Genomic DNA, 19,721 nt, shown 5'->3' on the forward strand with positions numbered 1-19,721 from the left:
AGCACATCATGAGAGCAGCCGTCCTCTCCTAAGACTGGCTTTCATCTCTGGAGTCTTCAGACCCTCCAGCACACCCTGGCTGGAGTTTTTGAGAAAGGCCTAAAATTTACTATATACCTTTTCACTAATAGGATGATGTGCAGTTTTTCAATAATCAATAAAGTTTCCTGCATCGTATTAAAGAAACAAGTGTAAACCTTTATTACTAATTTCATGAATCCCAAGATGCACACTTCTTCACATCTAGAGATTCTTCCAGTTGGGGTGTACCTTTCCGCGGCTGCAGGTCTGGTGGAGTGGTGAAGGAGCTGTCTGCTGGCACAAGCACAAACCCATCACAGCTGTTCATGGGGCATCTCAACTGAGAGGTGTGCCTGGCTGCCACCACCTACGCCAAGTCCCCAGGCCACTTACAATCTCTTCAGAAATTTCCTCTATGATTTGACAGTGACATTCTACATAACCTTGGCTCCCAACCACACAGAGGATGACGTTACCTGAAGAAACACAGATTTGATTGAGGATTAAAAAGTGATTCAGAAGACTCTGCAGGCAAAAAAGTTTTAGGAACACTCTAACCTGCTATTTTTCTTTTTATGTATGCACAAGAATAACATGTGACTTTTTAAAGAAATCTGGGTCTGAGTATGTCTAAAGGAGCATTTCCAAACCAAGTTTTTTAAAGCTTGTGTCAGAGTTTAATTAGCAGGTATTTGTTTCTTTCTTAGTGGTACATAAAATGATACATTTTACAGTCTGAAATTCTGTTTCATAAATTCCATCTGTTCCTGCTGTTAGCCCATTCCATTCCATACCTTTTTGAACGAGAGGAGAGTTTGAGAAATGGGCCTGGTTCTTGGCCAGCCAGCGGGGCTAGAAAAATGAGTCTTACGTAAAGAACTTTGGAGGTGGCTTCTCATGCCCCCGTGCTTGTACACAGAACAACAACAACAAAAATCCTGCTAGAGACATGCAAGTCAGGATGCACAAGATCCAAGTGGGCTTTTAGTTTTCAGAGTGCTGGCCAGCAGCCTGGAGACGCTCTATAAGCTCCCGGAATCCTCCAGAGGATTGCAGAAGTCCATAAACTACAGGCTGACATCATCCTTGTCTGGGCAAAGACAGGCCAGCCGCCACCCAAGCACAGCCTTTCAGAATCTCTAATGAATTAATCACCGTAAAGCAGAGCGGGAGAGGAACCAGCTCACGCTGTCACCCCGCCTCGCCGGGCTCCACCTCCCAGCCACCAATTAACTTTACAGTCGCATCTCCTCTCCTGCCAAGCTCTCCCATGAAGGAATTTATCACCTTCTGTTCTGCTTTTCTTCCTAAATGTGATTCAGAAACCAACAGTATCATTTAAAAAGGCACTTTCAGCCAATCCAATTATGCTCCCAAGCACCTTTCCATGAACGAGAGAGCTCTTCTGCGCTTCCTTTTGTGGCCTTATTAACGACGCTGGCACAGAAGCTCACTGCTAACTGGGGCCAAGGATAATAAGAAACACTTGTTCTGTGCTGGGCACTGTTCTGAGGGCTTCGTACATGTTACCTCATCTAATTCTCACGAGAATCCTGTGAGGCAAGGACACATGTCACGGATGAGGAAACCAAGGTACCCAGCTCCAGACAGAAGAGATGAGGGCTGAACCCAGGCAAGGGTCTCCAGAGTCCATGCTGCTTCTTTTTCTGTTTTTGGCTGTGCCTTGTGGCATGTGGGATCTTAGTTCCCTGGGCAGGGATTGAACCTGTGCCCCCTGCATTGCAAGTGCAGGGTCTTAGCCACTGGACCACCAGGGAAATCCCCAGAGTCCAGGCTTCCGAAACATAATCAAATTCCTCACTTTGTCTCTTTGTAAGTAAAGAATGGGAAGCTTTGCTGGTCCTGTGGTTTTCACACCTTTAAAATCTGTCTTCCTTAGAACTCAATATATGAAGGACACAATCAGAGATGCCCTGCTTGAAAGGGAGACAAGGCCCTGTAGGCACTGGCCGAGACTGACCTGCCTCCAACCCCTGAGGTGGCCTGGGGCATTTCCTGGGACCCCAGGGCTTCTGGAAAACCTTGACCTCAAGGCCTCTATTATGGACAAGTTACCCAAGATCTCAGGGGAGACACTCCCTTCCCCAGTCGGCAGAGCATGCCTTGGGCAGACAGTGGGCCAGCCCTGCGCTCCTGCCCAGCTACCCGCTTGCTGGCCCGGCCCCAGCGAGCTGCCTCCGCATGTCGGTCAGCGCTGGCCTTGCTGCACTTAATGAGGACAAACAAATGTGCTCATCGCATAGAGTTCACGTGTGAGTGATGCGTCATCCTGCTCCTGCTTAGCAATCCTTTCTCTGGAAAGATCTGGGGCAGATGCTGATGAGACTTAAACATGAACTCCCAGATAGCAGTGGTGGGCTCGCAGGGAGGTACCCCAGAGCAGGCTGTACCCCAGAGCAGGGAGGTATCCCAGAGCAGGTGGTACCCCAGAGCAGGCAGGTACCCCAGAGCAGGTGGTACCCCAGAGCAGGCAGGTACCCCAGAGCAGGGAGGTACCCCAGAGCAGGGAGGTACCCCAGAGCAGGTGGTACCCCAGAGCAGGGCAGTACCCCGAGCAGGCAGGTACCCCAGAGCAGGGAGGTACTCCAGAGCAGGGCAGTACCCCAGAGCAGGGCGGCAGGATAACTCTGCTCTGGACTTCATCTCAATTAGTCTCATTTTCAGCGAATATTTTTTTTAGAATAGTGGTTTGTTTGTTTTTTTAAAAGATTTTTTGATGTGGATCATTTTTCTAAAGTCTTTATTGAATTCGTACAATACTGCTTTTATTTCATGTTTTGATTTTTTTTGGCTACAAGGCGTTTGTGATCTTAGCTCCCTGATCGGGGATCAAACCTGTGCTCCTTGAAGTGGAAGGTGAAGTCTTAACCACTGGACCGCCAGGGAAGTCCCTTCAAGGGAATTGCTTGTCTGGCTGTTACTATTTTTCATCCCAGATTTTGTTTGGAAGTCTAGCCTTCTGACCTATCCCTAATAAGATGCAAAGGCTAAAGTCACTTCAGTCCTATCCGACTCTTTGTGACCCCATGGACTGTAGCCCATCAGGCTCCTCTCTCCATGGGATTCTTTAGGCAAGAATACTGGAGTGGGTTGCTGGGGGATCATCCCAACCCAGGGATCAAACCCTTGTCTCTTATGTCTCCTGCATTAGCAGATGGGTTCTTTACCACTAGTGCCACCTGCGAAGTCCCTAGTAAGAAAGGGGACAGAAATCCAAAATCACCAGAGACTCATTCATGTTGATAGTATCTCCTTTCGTGGGAATACAAATACTCAGCTTCTTCTGTATGGATCACTTTGTATTTGCAGAGAGCCCACAAAGCATCATTGTTTTTGAAAGTGTTGCTGCTTGAAAATGAATCTGTGTCCTTTCCTTGAAAATAAATCTGGTCTTTCCTTCACAGCAGGCATTATCAAGACCTTTCCCGAGGGCTCAATCCAGACAGATGGAATCATTGGCCATGAAGTAATAGTAACACACAATTACCACTCTGTATTTTTAAGTTCATAGAGGAGTGATTCTTTGATTGCAACACTTTCCTTTGTGTTAACTGAACTTTAGCCACCTGACCTGGTCATATAACAATTTTTTCAGAACTCTGATCATGTGCATAAAAAAGGCAGCCCTGTACCCTTTTCTGGCTTTCTCTGATACTGTCTCGATAACTTCAGTAGTGTAATAACATTTACATGAGTGAGTGAAAGTCGCTCAGTCGTGTCCGACTCTTTGCAAAGCCATGGAATGTAGCCTGCCAGGCTCCGCTGTCCATGGAATTCTCCACGTAAGAATACTGGAGTAGGTAGCCATTCCCTTCTTCAGTGGATCTTCCTGACCCAGGGATGGAACTCTGGTTTCCCACAGTGTGTAGGATAGAATTAAAAAAAAAAAGAAATTCAGTTTTTGCTCAATACAGATTTTAAAAGTTATATTTTCCTCTCTGTGAATAGATAGATACATTATGTTTAGTCAGATGCAACTACAGTATTACCTTCTGCAACTTCAGGCTTCTCCAGATATGTCTGTCTTCATCTTTTTTATCCTCGGCCAAATTATTTACGCTCACACTTAATTCTCTCTGGAAAGAATGCCGTATTAATCATTAAGAAATATGAATTCCCTCTCACTCTGGCTTGAGATTGGAGAGCTTTGAGCCATAACTTGGAAAATTGTGGGGAAAGTGAGCTACTCAGTTTTGAAAGACATTATAATGTAGGAGGATAATCCCTCGACTTAATGTCGAGGTGGCTATCTTCTTGGCTCTCGCTCAAACATCGAGTCAGTAGTCTGGAGCTGAGAACAAGCAGTGGGTAAACATTTTTTGTCTGGATGCAGCCAAGTGTAAAAGAAAAAAAAAATACCATCCTTCATAATATATTCTACTAACAATAAATACTGTTAGAATTGCCTCATTTCTTCCAATCATTCTTAATGCAATGGCTCTTAAGTGGGACATTTTCAATATACAGATGTACAGTTTCCACTTAAGACCTACTAGACCAGAATCTTTGGGGATGTGACCAAACAGTGTGTCAAAAAAAAGCTTCACAATTTCTTTTTTTTCGCTCTGCCTACCTAATTGGCTAAGAATGACTTTTTTCAAATGGTTTATTTTTGTATTGTAATTTTAAAACTATACAATGTAGAACATGGTGACTATAGCATTGCTGTGCAATATATAGAAGAACTATTAAGAAAGTAAATCCCAAGTTATCACAAGGAGAAATTTTTCCCTTTCTGCTCCTTTCTTTCTATTGTATCTATATGAGAAGATGGATGTTAGCCAAATCCATAGTGGTAATCATTTTACAATATATGTAAATCAAACCATCATGCTGTATGCCTTAAACTTGATATGGTAATGCATGACAATTTATTTCTCAATAAAACTGGAAAAAGTTTAAAGACAAATTTAAAGTTCCAAGAGGAATGTTTTACAATGTTTTATTGATTTCACTAATAGCAAAATTAATTTGGCTGGTTAAAATGGCACAATTCCAAAAGATGATTTGAAGGGTAAAGTTGACAGCAAATGATACTTGAGGGAAGGCAGATGAAAAGTTGGGGGACTTCACTACATTTCAGTTTGAAGGCAGCACTGTTGGTGGGGTTAAAAACTCTTACCACCTGCTGTGTGCAGTGACTGTGTGCAGTGACCTGGTCCCAAGCCAGCAGCAGACAGGTGGAGAGGCCTCTCCATCACCAAATACTGACATGGCTGGTTCCCTAGCGGCAGTCTTAAGCAAGAGGCCGAGCCCTGGGCAGGCTCAGCAGGGCCTCGGCCCCGTGGGGGTGTCCTCTTTCCTGGGGAGGACCTCTGAAGCCTTGGGGTCTGCCAACTGTCCATGGTGTGGACCTCCCAAAGCTGGTGTCCCCGGGGTATGAGTGGTGCAAGGATGAGAAGTGGTTCAACAAAGTATAAGAGGTAGGCTAGACTGTACCAAATTGAGGTTAATATATTGTAATTTCATGTCTATGAAGTCATTTCACACAAAGAGCATTTTCTCCTGGGGGGAGCCATACTGTTTCAAAATGGCAAAGCCCAAAATAAGAAGGACTCACACTAGGCTAAATTTTTTTGAGGTATGGTTTTCTTTAACCATAGATGCAGAGGCCCATCGTGAGTGGCTTGTAAAATCCACCACTGTGAGCATTCATGCATTGGCTCTGCTGATTGTGCAAATACATAGTAATGCAGCTGCCTCTCTAGGGGCAGGCTGCAGCGTGACGTTTGCACAGCCAGCAGAAACAATTTCTTGCAGGAGACGGACTTCCATTGTTTACCAGTATGCCTTCCACGGAAGCTGAACCCTCAGCCACACACGCCGTCTCTTTCAGAGGACGTGGCTGCCCTCCACCTGGCTGCCTCCCTTCAAATTAATAGGCAGCTAGCAGATAATCAATGCCTTTTATACAAGATGGCACAGGAGATTCTGTAGGTCTCTGTATTGGGAATATTTATCATGTGGGGCAGACATGAGCATTAAAAAAAAATGTTGGTTTTTCTTGATTATCAAAGTAAATCATGTTCAATACAGAAATGTTGAAAAATAGGAAACCTTGAAAAAGAAAAGAATCATTTTTATTTCATTCAAAGATGGCCATTCAAATATTTTAGTGTACGCTGCAGCATTACACAACGAGCATTACAGTCTGTACTCAATTGGTAGCCTGCCTGCTGTCTCATCCAGTAGCATACTATGCGTGCTGGATAATTGTGTGTGAAAGTGTGAAAGTGGCTCAGACGTGTCTGACTCTTAGTGACTCCATGGATATCAGCCCATGGAATTCTCCAGAGCAGAATACTGGGGTGGGGAGCCTTTCCCTTCTCCAGGGGATCTTCCCAACCCAGGAATCAAACTGGGGTTTCTGCATCGCAGGCAGGTTCTTTACCAGCTGAGCTATAAGCTCAATGTTTAGTTGCTCCTTTTTTGTGTGATGAAAGATTTTTCAGTGAATCTCCTATGTAATTTTTAGTCTACTTTCTGATTATTTCCTCCAGGTACATTCCTAGAAGTGGAATTTCTAGATCAAAGGATAGAAATGATCATGGCATTTAAACAGATATTTTCTGGGTAAATTGGAAAACACACCATTGTGTTTACTGGTTGTGTGCAGTGGTTTCTGGATCAGGAAAAAAACACCTGTCATCAGTTTTTCTCATTCAACACTTTTTTGACATTGGGTTAGGCTTAGGTTGGGCTTCCCTCGTAGCTCAGTTGGTAAAGAATCCTGCAGTGCAGGAGACCCGGGCTCAATTCCTGGGTCGGGAAGATTCCCTGGGGAAGGAAATGGCAACCCACTCCAGTATTCTTGCCTGGAGAATCCCATGGACAGAGGAGCCTGGCGGGCTACAGTCCATGGGGTCGCAAGAGTTGGACACGACCTAGCGACTAAACTACTACTACTACTAGGGTTGGGTTAGGGTTAGGCTTAGGGCTTCCCAAGCGGCTCTAATGGAAAAGAACCTGCCTGTCAATGCAGGAGACGTGAGATGTGGGTTCGATCCCTGGGATGGGAAAATCCCCTGGGGGAGGGCATGGCAACCCACTCCAGTATTCTTACCTGGAGGATCCCCATCGACAGACTCTACAGCCCATAGGGTCGCAGAGTCAGACACAGCTGAAGTGACTTAGCACTCACAGCACAGGAGGTTTGCTGCTTCCTCTAGAGGAGAGTTGATTGAGTGACAGGACCCAGCTAACTAGCTTCCTTTAAGGCCTGCAGACTTCTCATCCCATCAACAAGATCTCTTGCTTTATGCATTCTAGTAGGATTCAAAATGAGTCTGGTCACAACTAGGGGGTGAAAGAAGAAAGTATTTGCATCTTTATCCCCTAGTCTGCTTCTTGAAGAATTGCTATGGGTTGGCTGCATCCTCTTTTAAAATTTTATCTGCATTTTTTTAAACTCTAATAATAAAAAAAAAAAAAAAACACATACCATTTACATTTTTAACCATTTGTAGTTGTAAAATTCAGTGATATTAAGAGCATTCATGGTGCACCATCACTATTATATATTTCAAGAACTTGTTCATCAAACACAAATTTTATGCTCATTAAGCAATAACTCTTCATCATACCCTCCCTCTGGTAACCTTTATTCTACTTTTTGTGTAATGAATTTGCTTCCTTTAGGTATGGCTTATAAGGGGAATCATCCACTGTTTGTCCTTTTGTGTCTGGCTTAGCTCACACTCTCACACAGCACAATGTTTTCAAGGTTCATGCATGCCACAGCATGTATTGGAATTTCATTCCTTTTTAAGTTTGAATAATATTCCATTGTCTGGCTGTTCCTCATTTTATTGATCCACTCATCTGTTGCTGAACATCTGAGTTGTTTCTGCCTTCTGGCTGCAGTGAATAATGCTGCTATGGACATGTGTGCATCTTTTCCGAAGGCTACAAATTCTGTCTGGTGGTCCTGTCCATGTAACTGCCCTTTGTTCCGGTAACACTCTCTATTCTTCACCCTCTAGGATCCCTACTGTTGCGACTAGGATTCTGCATCATGTCTTATGGGCTTCCCCACACTCTACTCATGTTTTGGTAATTCTTCTCTTTATTAATTTTTCTTCAAATTACCCAGTTTGACTATGACATCTATTCCCTGCCAGATTTGACTTTCACTAAACTTTTACTACAAACTGTCTTTACTTTAGTCCTGAAACAACTGAATACCTCTCAAAGAATACCTGGGCCTATGGCCACTAGCCACTGACAAGTCCCTGGACATTTAAAACAGCACAGATGACCAGGCTCCACTCCACTTCAGTTGATTCAAAAAAACCTGGTTCTTGTTGTACAGTCACAAAGCCATGCTCAACTCTTTGTGACCGCATGAACTGCAGCACGCCAGGCTTCCCTGTCTTTCACTATCTCCTGGAACCTACTCAAACTCATGTCCATTGAGTCGGTGATGCCATCCAACTGTCTTGTCCTCTGTCATCCCCTTCTTCTCTTGCCCTCAATCTTTCTCAGCATTAGGGTCTTTTCCAATGAGTCAGTTCTTCGCATCAGGTGGCCAAAGTATTGGAGCTTCAGCTTCAGCATCAGTCCTGATGATTTCCTTTAGGATTGACTAGTTTGATCTCCTTGCAGTCCAAGGGACTCTCAAAAGACTTCTCCAGCACCACAGTTTGAAAGCATCAATTCTTTGGCCCTCAGCTTTCTTTATGGTCCAACTCTCATATCCATACATGACTACTGGAAAAACTATCACTTTGACCAGATGGACCTTTGTCAGCAAAGTGATGCCTCTGCTTTTTTAATATGCTGTCTAGGTTTGTCATTGCTTCTCTTCAAAGGAGCAAGTGTCTTTTAATTTTGTGGCTGCAGACACCATCTGCAGTGATTTTGGAGCCCAAGAAAATAAAGTCAGTCACTGTTTCCACTTTTTCCCCATCTATTTGCCATGAAATGACGGGACTGAATCCCATGATCTTTGTTTTGTGAATGTTGAGTTTTAAGCCAGCTTTTTCCACTTTCCTCTTTCACCTTCATCCTCTTCACTTTCTGCTATTAAAGTGGTATCATCTGCATATCCAAAGTTGTTGATATTTCTCATGGCAGTCTTGATTCCAACTTGTGATTCATCCAGACTGGCATTTCGCATGATGTACTCTGCACAGAAGTTAAATAAGCAGGATGACAATATACGCTCCATATACTCCATGTTGTACTCCTTTTCCAATTTGGAATCAGTCCATTGTTCCATATCTGGTTCTAACTGTTGCTTCTTGACCTGCATACAGATTTCTCAGGAGTCAGGTAAGGTGGCCTGGTATTCTCATCTTTGAGAATTTTCCAGTTTGTTGTGATCCACATAGTCAAAGGCTTTGGCATAGTCAATGAAACAGAAGTAGAAAACCTTCACTTTAAAGATGTATCCCAGTGATTCTAATGCTGTTGGTCCAAAGTCCAACACAAACCTCTGGCAACTGGGCTCTTGTTTGCAGCCCTGAACCAATGCAGTTCTAGGTCTACTTTAGGAATTTGGACCAACATTTTTTACCTAAAATAACTAAAGTATACTGAAATGAAGAAATTTGAAAATAAATCACATTTCATTCACATGCCCTTTTCTAAATTAACTTTGCTTTGTATTGGGTTGCCTTCCAAACGATCAGCTTTTTAGGAAGGGAGAACAGAGCATGATTTTCATACCCAGAAATTATCCTCCAAGCTGCCAGCATCTTGTCCGTTTATCTCCAGGCACAGTCTCCTTGCCCCCTAACCTTTTTATGTTCAAGATACTATAGCAGTCATAAAAGGCTAAGATTGAGAAGCTACCAGCAGGCAACCTGCATACATCCAAAAGTTGCTGAATTTGCAATATTTCTCATAGTGTATTTTCTGAGGTATACCAATCCAGCTGTCCTGAAGTGTAACATTAAAAGTCACATCAGACAGCTATTAATACAACAGCATCACCAGCTTGTCTTGTCCCTCTGGGCAAACAATGGCTGCAAATTTAAGTGGTGTTCAGAGAGCAGTGGGGACTGAAAGGCAGCTAAGAAAAATAGGCTTTATCTTCCCCAATATTGTGCCAAAGACAACTATAAATTCAGATATTAGATGTTATGATATATTCTTTGCTTATCATTTTATTTTTATTCTCAGTCCTTTGGGGTGATAGTTTCAGGCAATTCATTTAATTTCCCTTGTTTTCAATTTCTCCATCTACAAAAAGGAGAGAAAATATATTTTGCTGCCCTAGAGAGCATCCAAGATCTCAGCAAATAACAATTTAGTTTGTGAGTTCCATATTACAGATGAGGAATGTGGTGCAAGAGAGTCCGAGTGACAACTTTGAACTCACACTCTGTGTGACAGCAGGATTGAGCTTCAAATTCAGCTCTCCTGAGTGTTTTTGTGTTATTCTTGTTTGTTTCTGCTATCCAAATTCATTTTATTTTTTTATGATGGGTAGCTATTATATTTACAATAAAACTTACTATTTAAAAAAATAGTTTCAGAACTAGAGTGCTGATGTAAACAATGTACAAGGATCTCTTTACATGAGGGCCTTCCCCTTGGTCCTACCCAGATAATCACTTTTTGTTTGTTTTGTATTGTTTATTAGCATATGAAGGTAAATTTCAGCTCTACTTTATTAAAAAAAAATTGGTCTCAAAGCTAAATGCCCTTGATTTCTTTTGCCTAAATGAATACAGGATCAATTCTTTTTCTGCCCAAATTGATCCCTTTAAAAAAGCGTAATCCAGAGAAGGGACAGAGGAAATCTATAAGGATGACATAGTTAAGGTCATCTTTTGGATAGCTTTTGGCAAAATAAAGAGCCTTTTTAAGTTCAGAAACTTGATGGTAAGACTTTCTGGTTCTTATCTTAGTAGATGGGCTGAAATGAAGCCAGCCAGAGGTGCAGAGGAATATAATTAGGTTTAAAACAGAAGAAAACCACGAGAGAGAAAGCAAGCAAACAAGAACGGATGCTGTGAGCGCTAGCTTTCCCTGCTGGCTGGTGAGACAGTAGGGGTGTGGTTGACGTGGTTAGTGCAGCCAGTCAACCCTGAGGTTTTAAAAGATGAAACATTTCCATCCTGAAGTGAGCTGGACAGGAGTGAAGTGCAAGGGAGGTGTGAAAAACACGGAGGCGGCCCTGTGGCATTCAGCTCAGGTCAGACACCAAAAATATCAGTAGCCCGCAGGGCTGAGCCCAGCACAGGTGGCCAGATGTGAACACTCGGCAGGGCTGAAAAATGCTCCTTCTGGGGCCTAATGACTTTTCCCAAACTTACCTGCAAACCGTTTTTTCCCCTTCATATTCTTTTAAATTTTCATTTTTTGGCCATGACATGAAGTATACGTGATCTTAGTTCCTCAACCAGGGATCAAACCCACATCCCTTGCTTTGGGAGTGCAGAGTCTTAACCAATGGACCAGCAGAGAAGTTCTTCCACCTTCTTCATTGTTTTTTTCTTTTTCTTTCTTGCTGAGGTTCATCATGGTGTTTTGTCGGGGGTGGGGGCTTGCATCAATTTTTATTTTTATTTATTTATTTATTGGCCACATCTAGCAGCATTCAGGATCTTAGTTCTCCAACCAGGAATCGAACTTGTGCCCCTTGCAATGGAAACACAGAGTCCTAACCACTGGACCACCAGGGAAGTCCCTCCCCTTCATCTTTAAGATGAGAAGTTGAATCACTAAGTTTCCTTCCTTAACTTAAAAACCAATAACTTTCATTTCCTAAGCATCGTTCTAGATTCTGCCCTATAACTGAGTCAGTTGCTTTTCTGATATCCTGAGTATGAACTGTTGATAAATTGAGATTCTAATGTTTAATATTTCAATATGATAACATTTGGAAAAATCTTATTTGTCTTTTGAAGAACTTGATCTTAAACCACTGTCATGATAGCAAGTTGCTTTTTTGAACCAAAAGTGACTTAAAAAATAGATAACCTCATTTTCAGCACATAACATACAGCTTCTGTTTATGTCAAAACCAGAAATTGGTTTCTACTGGGGGAGGAGCAAAACCCTCCCTTCCACGTCAGGCAGTGGTTTAAGAAAGTGTTCTGCAGATTTTCCCGAAGCAAAGACCACACTTTCACTTCTGCAGTGTGCACAGCCTTTGACCAGCACCAAGCCATCACTAAATTTGCAGTAATTTTTGAACGAGCCACACCCTGGCATCAAGTTAACAACTGGAGTCATTGGCACAGGGAAAAATCAGATGCCAGTTTTTGGCAGTAGGGAACAAATGAAATACACCAATTAGGGTCAGGACAGCTTCCGAGAAGCCAAGCGATAACTTTTACTGCAGTGTCAATGTCAGTTTCATTTCCTAAGGGTTTGGGGCTGACTGGACAGCGCCGTGAGTCCCCTGTGGCCAGGAATACCTGAAACAAGAAACAGACATTCCTTATGTGCTAAGTTGCTCAGTCGTGTCCAACTCTTTGCAACTCTATAGACCATAGCCCGCCAGGCTCCTCCGTCCATGGGATTTTCCACACAAAAACACTGTAGTGGGTTGCCATTTCCTCCTCCAGGGGATCTTCTCAACCTAGGGATCAAATCTGAGTCTCCTGCAATTCCTGCATTGACAGATGGGTTCTTTACCAGTAGCACCACTGGGAAGCCCAGTGTTCCTTATACTCCCCAGTAAACTTAACTCCTTTCATCTTCTTTCTTTAAAGGAATGTCATTTTGATTATAGCAGGGAGTAAATGGCTAGTAGAATAAGAGTGTGTCTGTGTTGACAGGTTACAGGGTCAGGAGGTGACAGTTCCAATGGCCAGAACCTGCCCCTCCATTGTACAGAGGATGTTTGATGCTGGGTTTACTGTGCTGTGTCAGGACAGGGGTCTTGTTGAGAGCATGGGGTAAGACTCTATCCTGGGGGGCGGGCGGAAGAGAGGACATTTCTTGGCACGGGTGGGGAGGGGAATTGGTCATTGCCAGGGAAGGAGGCTGGTCCTCAGGAAGGATCCAGAAGTGGGAGGACAGTGTGGACAGACAGGAAGGGCAGCCCCTTCTTCTCATGAGCGCCCCCTACCCTTGGGCCATCATTTAGACATGTTCTGCAGCCGCACCCCTCTGGGGGGGAGTGAGGTGGCTTCCACTGTAGGGACCACCTGGGAGCAGCATGGCGAGGCTTGTTCTGGGAGTCAGAAGATCCTGAATCACTCTCTGCAGCTTTCATTTAGGCTTAATTTTAGCTCACTCATGGCTGTGGCTGTAAGAAATTACAGATAGCTTTGTATGTCTTCTGGGCCAAGGGGGAGTTGTACATGATGAGGGGGTGCTCTAGTCTCAAGTGGGACGGTCCCAAAGGGCTGGTGGGTGTGGGAAGGAGAAGGTGGCATCTGATCACCAGCCGCAATGGCACTTTTTCCTCTGCTGCCCTTCTTGGAAGTAGTTTATCCTATAGTTACGCATAGGACTCTTGAGTCAGACTTTGTGGATTTATGTCTTCCTCTGTCACTCATTGGTCATTGACCTTGGGCAAGTTAGCCTCTCTGGGCCTCAGTTCCATCGTCTATGAAAGGAGCATGTAAGGTTAGTTGTAAGGATTAAATGAGCTTATTGGATAATGTGTAAATGCGACTTCAGTGTTCACTGTTCTTTTAAGATTAAGGATGCTGGTAGATTTCCTGATAACAGGGTCCTCAGGATCACAGGTGAAATGAGCAAGCGCCTGCAGAAGGCAAGACCAAGGAGAAAAGGGGATGGAAAGACGAGCAGAGAAGAGGACGACGTGGCCGCCACATGGCAATGAACAGGAAATGGTGTAAAAAGACACCCTGCACTGTCACCTCTAGGAGAAATTGTCATGGCATGCCTGCTTCTGCCCCACCTGCAAAGGACAGAGGGGAGATTTCAGCCTAGACTCAGGATCCGTGATGGTGACAAAAGGAGTCGATTCAAAGAAATCAACCCCCCATGAGATGAAACTTTTTGTATTTTATAGCACAGACTCTAAGGATATTTGGTGCTGCATCTCGTGGAGGAGCTGATGAAAGCCTCGGTCACAAGGAGAGTCTGCTGGGCTCTGGTCTGCCGGCTGCTTCTCATGACGTGTAAGGTCTGAAGGTCCCCGTGGGACTGGTTTCCTAGGGCTGCCATACAAATGTCCACAGACTGAGTGTGTTCACTCACAGCCCTGGAGGTTAGAAGTCCCAAATCAAGGGTGGCCAGGGCTGGTTCCTTCTGGAGGTAAGAGCTGAAGTGCAGGATGAGTGACCCTCTGAGCGTCCAGCTGCCAATGGGGCTTTCCGCAGGGCCCGAGTGTGCCAGCCACCCGGTGTCTCTGTTGAGGTCAGGATTTGCACAGAACAACCGAAGGGCAAATGCTGGAGGGAGGGTGTTGCATAAAAAATCACATCCTCATCTGTTTGTGCAGCCTCTCCACACCAAACTGCTTCAGGCTCTACCAGGGAATTGCTCCAGCTCCTCAGGGCCCCAGAGGCCAGAGAGAGGAAGGACAGGTCCTCTGCCCATGGACACAGCCCAGCTCCTGGCAGGAAGTATGACCTGTTATCAGATGCAGCTGAGCAGGAGATTCCAAGCCACTTTATTTTCAAATAGGCGAGAGCAAATCAATGGCCCTTCCTTTTCATCTGGCGGGCATTTGCTTCCTGCCACAGCGCTAAGCAACGGCTTCGTCCCTCGTGATCAGAGCTGCCATTAGTGAAATGACTCCTCAGCACCGTGAGTCAGCTCGGATCCCGACAACTGTAACCATTCCAGATGGTGAGGACATCGGCAACCATAATGGCCCTTCCGGCCAGCGTCTGCAGCGGACTGTTCTCAGAACTGTGGGTGACAGACACGAGCCTGTAGCCCGCAGAGATGTACAAGGGGTGACTGCAGAGTCACGACCCTGATTCCACCAGCCACGGGTGGGAACCAGCTGTTGTTTTTCAACACAGTTCACCAGAGGGGTTTGAGTCCAGCTCCAACTGTGAGAAGCAAAGAGCAATAAAAGGCTCATGCAGCTGAGCAAGAAATAGGTGCTCTGACAGGGAACTCATCAGTGCTCTGTGGTGACTGAAATGGGAAGGAAATCCAAAGAAGACGGGATAGATGTATATGTATAGCCGATTCGCTTCGCTGTGCAGCAGACACTGACATGACATTGTAAACAGCTATGTGCACACATCCTGTTGTTCAGTTGTGTCCGACTCCGCGACCCCACAGGCTGTAGTCCGCCAGGTTTCTCTGTCCATGGGGTTCTCCAGGCAAGAATACTGGAGTGCGGTGTCATTTCCTTCTCTAGAGGGTCTTCCCTACCCAGGGATGAAACCCATGTCTCTTGTGTCTCCTGCACTGGCAAGCAGATTCTTTACCATTGCGCCATCTGGGAAGCCCCAAAGCAACTATACAGCAGTAAAAAAAACTTAAATAAATAAATAAATAAAAGAAACAGGTGCTCAGACTGTCTTGGGGACCTTGCTGATGACAAGAATGCTGTTGGTGGGATTCTTTGCTACTTTTTCCTCAGTAGATTCACAGGCATTAGAAGAAAAGACAGGCATCGAACATGTACATCTTTCAGTGTGAAGAAAAAAAAGCCATCTGCAGTTGCTCCTGGAGACAGCAAAAAGCCCAACATATTGGCATATCAGATTTTCAGGGAAAGATATGCTAAGTTAAAGAAAAATAAAGTCAGTTTTTAGAATGTGTGCAAATGACTTCATAAAGCTGTTTGAGTGAAACAAGGCCACCCCCGCCCCCCACCCCCCACAACCTGATCCAAATGTCTGGCTTCTTTGCAGAACTGTGAGCATGTACTAAGCACAGCTGAATTTATTTTCACAATTTTCAAGCTTACATTATAAAAAATAGTACCGGGTGAAGCCTCATCATCATTATGGCAGAGCCAAGCGCTCATTTCACAATTGGTTTGTTTAAAGTTAATAGTAGATCAAGTGAGCAACTGCTAAAAAGATGATGCATTGGCTTAATTCCGTGTTGTTAAAGAGCTCAGCATCCAGAGTCAGTATACACACAGAGGCGTTGGCAGACGGCTCCTTTTGGTAATAATACTCACTTTTATGAATGGCTCATTTATTTTTTATATGTTCCTCTTTAGCCCTGCTCTCATTTCTCCCCTCTGTGCAGAGTCTGGCTCCCAGGACTCCAGGTAGAGGAGGAAGTCTAGATCTGCATTTTAATGAGGCCGGTGAGCAGGCTGCTGCTTAGCGCCACAGCAGTGAAAAACGATCAGGAAAAAAATTAGGAAAGCTAATCCGTGGCAGAAACTGGGTTCAGAAGTGCCAGTCAGCTGGTTATTTCCTCAGTCTTCACCCTGTGCATCTTTGTAGATGTTTCAAATCCAGCCGGTGACTCATCATTACAGAGCCTCTCTCCCAGCCACTCACCTCCTGCAAGAGGAAACTTTACATGCAGAAGGCATTTTATCTTTTTCATCTCATCACCTGAAGACTAAAAAGAGCCTACATGGGGGAAACAAAAAGTACAACCCTCAAAGGAAAATGAACTAGACCTTCACTCTGAAGGTGACTGAGCCGAGTGGAGAGGGTTGGAGAGGGGCTTGCACCAGCTTTTCTTGCAATTATGTGTTAATAGCAGCACCCCGAAGAGTCTGATCATCGAGGCTGTGTGGTTCCTGTATTTTTCTCTAGGCACCAGACTCTGCTTGCCCCAGATTTCTGAATGTTTGCGGCCAAGGAGGGTACGAGGCTGCCCTCTGTTATCCTCCCGAGCATGGACTCCTCTCTGATTGGTTCTCCCACTGCGAAACCCTCCTGCAGAAGAGAGATGAGATGGGAAAAAGAGATGAGGATGAGCAAGCTGAGAAAGGGAAAAGCAAGGAGCTCTTTGGGGTCATGAGCTACAGCGAGGGAGAGCTGAGACTTCTCAGAACAGTGGTAGAGCCAAGAGGAGAACTTCAGCTGCAAGGTCAGACTGCCCTACCTGGAATCTCGGGTCTTCTGTTTCATAGCCATGACCCTCCATCTCTGGAAAATGACCACAGTCATAATTCCTCTTGCAGGGGTTTGCTGAAAGGCTTACATGAATTAGTGCAGGTAGCTTACTTAGAATTTTCCCTGGCACAAAGTGAGTTCTGGGCACTGTTGTTATTTCCACACTTGTACTAAGCAGTTCCTAATTTAAATGCCCCAAAGTGCCTAGTGGTACCTATCACCCTAGGTCAACAAGAAGACCTCACTAAGGGAAATTAGGTCTCTCCCGCCGCCTCTCAGATCCTTAGTGAAGGGAGCTGGTCTCTGACGGGGATTGCTCCTGGGTGCTGAGGGACTCAGGCTTGTGTTTTCCTGCTGGTGGAGAATCGAAGACGCCTCCTCTCCCTGGACTCAGTTGGCTATGCCTCACTTGTGCTGGTGTCTCAAGTCTTGGGGGGCTCTCCTGGCACTGTGAGGGGCTGCTAAAAATGTCCAGTATGTCAAAGCAGACCCCATCATCGGAGCAGTGTGGGAACAGTAGGTAATGTAAGAGGCCCCCTCTGATGAAGCCCCCCAGTGTGCGGGGGGAGGGGGGCACTCAGCCCTGGGACCACGACGCCTGCACTGCAGAGCTCTTTTTCAGGAATGATAGGGTCCTCTCTTATTCCCTTTCTTTTTTCTTCCTCCTTCTTCTCTTCTTTCCTCTTTGAGAATTTATTTGAAATATGCTTTTGAGGAAGACTCAGCATACTGAAGTGCTGGATCTCAAAAAGAGCTTACAGTGGGTTCCACAGCATGGTCCTCAGACTCTCCCCTGGAAAATAATCTGGGATGCTTATTAAAACCACTGATTCCTGGGCCCAAACCCCCTCAGGGATGAAGACTCTGGACTTGGAATTTTTAAGCAGCTGCTTGGATGCTTTTTGTGCACTGTTTAGTGTAAGAACTACTGACTTGGAAATGGTTTAATCTAGCGTCTTGATATTGCAGATGGGGCCACTGAGGCCAGGGAAGTGAAGCGGCTGTCCAAGAGTCACCCAGCTAGTTGGTGGTAGATGCAGAAGTGCTGGGAGAGGAAGCTTGGGCTGTTCTCGCCGCAGAGAGAGCTTCAGGCTCTCTGGATGCGAAGCTTCCCCAGACAAGCTAACACCAGAGTTCTGTTTCCGCTCCAGCTGGCACACAGTCCTGGCCACGGCCACAGGAGACTTATTGCCATATTTTACAACAGATATAAATTCTGTGTTTCCAAATAAAACTCCAATCCGGTATATGCTCAATGAAAACAAATTAATTTTAATGAGGATCTCACTTACAGTGTTTCTGGATGTTGTGTGTTTCATCTGGTAATTTAATGCTATTTCACCTGGAGTGTTGATATTGAACTGATGAAAAGTGTTTTTTTTTTCCTTAATATAGAAAAGAAAAAACCATAAATATAACTATTTCTCAGCGTTTTAAATTTGATAAGAATTACTAATGATAACACAAAACTGTGTTAAGTGGCAAACAGTAGATCATGACAGAGTTGAGAAATGTCAGTGATGAAGGGGGATGGCGGGGAAGACATAGCTACAGTATGGGTGTCTGTATCTTACCTCCAAGTCATGACCTCTTGGGGCATTTGTCATCATACTGGACATAACTCAAGGCCAGAGTCTGTGACTGTTGTCTTCTTTATACTGGCCCACAATCCTGAGCTCAGCCTCATGGAAACACTCAAAATATATTGCCCGATGAACGGGAGAGGGGGTTGAGGTGAAGATGAAATAGTGGGAGAGGAGATATGTGAAGGTGAGAAAAGGAAAATTAAATCAAGGTGTGGAGGAAGCCTTTATAGGACTGGTGTGTTTGGAAGGGGATCAGTGTCACAAGGGGAGTGGCATGGGTTGGCAGGCAGGCTGCAGTGAACCCAAAGGAGCACAGATGGCAGGAGGACAGATGTGGAGAACTGGAATGATGGAATGGGAGACTGGGCACACAAGAAGCTCCCTACCAGCTTCACATTTGAAATATCTCAGATGGACGGGTGAACCATCCAATGAATTTCATTCATTCATGAGAAGCTCCTATCCAGTTTTACAGTGAAATCATCTCAGAGGGCTGGCTGGCTGTTCTCATTTCATTCATTCATGTTTTATTTGTTCACCAATTCATTCCATGATCCCCAAAAGATTATTGCTTTCTAATGATAATGATAATACTGACTACCAAATGTGGGGTGCATTGCCCCTTCACACAGCAGAGGGTCTGAGGCTCAGAGGTCAGGTGAGATGCAGATCCAAGCCTGCCCCCTGCCAGGTCTCCTTTGAGTGACTGTAAAATTGTGCAAAGTGAGCCCTTATTTGGGTAGGTTCAGATGGAGCTGCCACAAACTCCCTGTCAAATGTTCTCTGACTTCCTCCAGGAACTCTGGTTCTGCCCAGCTCTGCCTTCCACTTGCTGTGTGATGTTGTTAAGTCTCCTCATCTCTGGGGTCAAGTCTCTTCAACAGCAACATGCGGGTACTGACCAGGGGACTCCTGAGTTTCCCTGCTGGGCTAACATTCCATACATTTGTTACTGGAGACTTGTGCCTCTCAGCAGGGGGAGTATTTATGAAACCACACTTCTCTCGACTGTCTCCTCTGGGCTGTAGTACAATCAGCCCTCACTCACCTGAGAAACATTACTATTCTTAGTAAAAGAATCACTGACTTTCTTCCAGGTAGCAATGCACACCTCTCAAAGGCTACACCCCCAGCTTAACTTAAAGCAAGAGTCACCTCTTGTCTAAGCTTT

The 19,721-nt window shown here is 44.8% G+C and overlaps 1 non-coding gene across 1 annotated transcript; it reads right to left on the reverse strand.

Annotated features, from left to right (window-relative positions):
• Nucleotides 1-1,726: 1,726 nt before the first annotated feature.
• TRNAA-UGC (transfer RNA alanine (anticodon UGC)) lies at nt 1,727-1,799 on the reverse strand. Its single transcript has one exon. It is a non-coding gene; the product is annotated as a tRNA-Ala (tRNA).
• Nucleotides 1,800-19,721: the final 17,922 nt, after the last annotated feature.

The sequence above is a fragment of the Dama dama genome, chromosome 5, assembly GCF_033118175.1.
Source record: "Dama dama isolate Ldn47 chromosome 5, ASM3311817v1, whole genome shotgun sequence".
Classification (NCBI taxonomy): Eukaryota; Metazoa; Chordata; class Mammalia; order Artiodactyla; family Cervidae; genus Dama; species Dama dama.